A 3,829-nucleotide genomic window follows, 5' to 3' on the forward strand; every position below is an offset into this window, starting at 1 on the left:
TCCTGCCCCAAAGGATGATAAATCCTGCTTTTAAATCCAGAGTTGGCCTGGATTTACTAGTGAGTGCAAAAATGATACCATAACAAAACAAAACATTTTTTCCTAACATTTACCAGGAAATCACAGAAAGCCAACCGAAATAAAATTCAGAAAAACTGAAATAAAAGGCAAGCAGTTCAATAACAGCTATTTATTGCAATAACAAACTTTATATAAAGAAAAAGAATGGGTGCCTACATGCTTTATAGTACTTTTATTGATAATGCAGTTCCCCTATGTTCGCGTGTATGAAGCAGTTCCTTTAATCTTGGCTCATGCTACGCTCTTTCATATGTCTCTAGATCTTATTACAAGAGGAGAGAAAATCAATTGGTTAAATGTGTTCTGAACACCATGCTTGTCATATCACTCATTTGTTTGCAAAGATGGAAAGCTCGGTTCATCCAGAATGTCACCTAAAGAATTTCCATCAGTGCCGTTTGGTTACCGAAACTGATGGATTAACCTTTCCCCTCTGAAATTGGTGATCAATGAGTTTCAATGTAGAAATATTCCAATGGGAAAGCACTTCTTCTTCCAGTTAAACAACATTAAATGTCTATTAAAGCCCATTATGAATGTTAATACCTGTCATCACTTCATTACTTCACCGTATTTCCCATACTACAGTGACTTTGGAGGAAATTACACTGCCATCTAAAGACCTATTTTGTGGGTAGTGCCAAAGCATTCTTTGTGTCACACTCGAGAAATAAATGGTGTGGAACTAAATCTTCACACACAGGAATATGAGATTCTCCTGTAAATATTTGCCAGTAACTTACAACCATAAGAAAAAAAAAAAGAACAAAAAGTGTATACATTCTTTTTTTTTTTCCTTAAAAAAACCCCAAAACAACCATAGTTCAAAAGAGCCATACAAATTTAAAACATTAGGTCTTAGAAGAGAGGGGTGCAGGCATAATACCTTTTAAGAATCAAGGTTTCTTCTAATGTCAAAAGGGTGGATTTAATCCTAATTTACAGTCTGGAGTCTTAATTGCTGTTGCTGTTAAGTGCATTAACTGAAAATACTGTGATACAAAAAGAGCTAAAATCATTTCAACCATTTTAAGTAACAATTCTACAGAAATTCTGTGTTCATTAATCTGACTATACATTTTGTCTGTTTGACTACAATCCATAAAAAGACAGCTTCAATGTGATTACATTACTATTATTCCTGGTGAGAACTCTGCATTACAATAGTTTGCCCATTTAGGACAGAATATCATTAAGAATACCCTGGGAGAATTTTACTGGTCTTTGAGGAACTCTCTTTTCATTTTGCATTGTATTCTTTTTAATAAAGGGAGGCAGAAATGTAGTGAAAACAGTAATTGTTCACAGCAAGAGTTAGGGATAAATCAGTAATAATATTCAGTTATTGCAGCTCTATAGTCCCTGCTAGTGTTCCTGTAAGCAACCATGAATGATTACAGCACGACTTAGCTAAGGTAGCCACTATGGATGATTGATAGGACATTAATCAAAAGATGCATATCGGGCTCAGAATTTGTTCACAAGCTTTCTTCTAATAGCTGATTTCATGTTCACTGAGCTCTATGCCAGTTTGTTCAATTTATTCTTCAGTGTACAAGCCATTCATCAAAGAACACAATGATTTAACACCCCTTTTCCTTTTTAGTGAACAAACATTACTAAGTGTAACTACTCTGGTCTGTTCATTAAAAAACATACAATTACAATGTCATACATAAGGCTACAACAATGCCTCCTTACTATACCCCGGCATTTTTTACTTCTGTATCTACACTGTGATTTCACCTCACGTACTTCAAACACATCCTGAAGATGCTATCAAATTCACCAAGATCAACAAATGCAACATACAAACAATCTGGATGAAGTATTCTATTTCTCTGTGAGTGGTTAATGTCTAGGACATCTTCACCCATCAGCTGAATCAGTTTAAAAGAAAAAAATGAGTGGACTGATTTCATTGGGAGCTCCAAGTACCTAGCATCCTTGGAAATACAGGGTGTTTGGTTTTTTTTACCCTTTCTAGGTGTTTATGCATGCACAACAATACCTAGCTTTGCAAGTCCAGGTTCAAAACTTTGGCAACATTCTTCACATCCTACATGGTAAAAAGACAAACTTACAATTCAGCCACAAGACAGGAGTGATTTAAGACCTCAGCTTAGACATGTAGATCCTGCCCATCACTGCTCTGTGACTACAGTTACATGAGCACCAGCATCTAACATTAATTTTTTAACCTATCCAAAGCAAGAGCACAGGAGATCCCTCCCAAACAGTGCAGGAGGGGCAGGAGGGAACTACTGTGATCTGAGTATATTTTTATCTCAGTAGGAGGCTGTTAAGGTGCTAGTGACTAGAGACTCAGGAAGCTGGATGCTGAAGAGGAACCTTTGGCCCCAAGTAGGAAACAGACTGCAGAAGCCCCAAGATGTATACGTACAACTTGCACTTAATGCAGCTCACTTATATTTACTGGAGTTTGGCAGTATTCTCCACTCAGTGCCTCCAAAGATGGGAAAAAGACTGCTGTGTCAATAGGGTGTTTTTGGTCAGGCATCCCTCCTTCGCATTCTTTACCCCATGTGGAGCAACACAAAAAGCGATGATGCCCCCCCAGTGGCAAAATACCTTTCTAACTAAAGGACAAGAGCAGCTCTGCTTTAACAAATACAGAAGCTAGTTTCACTGGCCTGCAGTGACACGCCTTACACCAGTACAGTGCAAGTGCTTAAACGTTAAGTATATTTGCGATTCCCCTCCCTATATAAATAAAAATGGCTTCCATGAAAAGGACAGATTTTACCTCATAGAGATGTCCTCTTTATCTACATCTGCTTTAACACTATAGGAGCCTCCAGAAGGAGGATGCTAAGCCAGGCATTGCCAAGTTTTGTCCAACTTGCAAGCAAGCAAACTTGTAGGGTGCAGCAGAGGAAACAGACATCATCTTAGCTAGTGGCTCGTCCTGGAAAACAATGACACCAGCAGCAGACGCATTAAGACACAGCTGGACAGATGTGCTAAGGAAGGAGGAATCCTATTTCTTTAATATCTTTCTTTTGTCCCGGGCTCAGCAGCAAGGGTTGAGTTTGAGGTACTAGGATTTTCCTACAGAGTCTGGCAACCTGCATTTCATTCCCTCTATCTCCAAACTTCAAACATCTCAGACTGAAATGAAAAGGAGACCGTGAGGGAGCAGAGGAATAGCCAGCACAGCTAAGGGGAGTACTCAGAAATGGTGACAACGGTTCAGCCACCAGGGTGATTTCTTAAACAGCTCAGATGGTTGCCTTCAAATAATTCTCTCCAGCTGTTTTTGGAGAGCTCTCCAGAGGCAAGATGACCTGGCTGGGTTTAACGTCACTCTCATGCAAGATACTGTCACAGGGCAGCCTGGACGATTTTTCTAATCTGAAAATATCAGAAGGACCTGAAGAGAACAGAAGGTGGCACGTCTTTCTCTGCCTTTCAGAAACCATTCAGGCTGCTCGACAATAAAGTTGATGTTGTGGGCCAAAAAGAAGAAAAAGAAATCAAAGCTCGCAACGTTGCTGGCACGGAGCGCTCTGTTGGGAAGGGGAGACCTGGATTCCTGCCCTCCTTCCCAAAGTTTTTAATGCACTTTGTTTGATAACTCTTGAATACAGGATGTGTGAAGAATCCCCATAGCCCAGAGTCCCCTCAGACCCCATGAGATCCCTCTGCCTTGATTGGCAGCTGTATGCCCTCTTGCTGGCCCCACGAAGCTCATGTTGCTTTCTAGACAGGAGGCCAGCATCAGCAG

General features: G+C 40.0%; 1 protein-coding gene across 1 annotated transcript in view; it reads right to left on the bottom strand.

The window, feature by feature from the left end:
- The window catches only part of LOC104076826 (transcriptional activator GLI3-like), a 68,719-nt gene that overhangs the window by 39,619 nt on the left and 25,271 nt on the right, over nt 1-3,829 (bottom strand).

This window comes from Fulmarus glacialis, unplaced genomic scaffold (assembly GCF_000690835.1).
Source record: "Fulmarus glacialis isolate BGI_N327 unplaced genomic scaffold, ASM69083v1 scaffold8645, whole genome shotgun sequence".
NCBI classification, from domain to species: Eukaryota; Metazoa; Chordata; class Aves; order Procellariiformes; family Procellariidae; genus Fulmarus; species Fulmarus glacialis.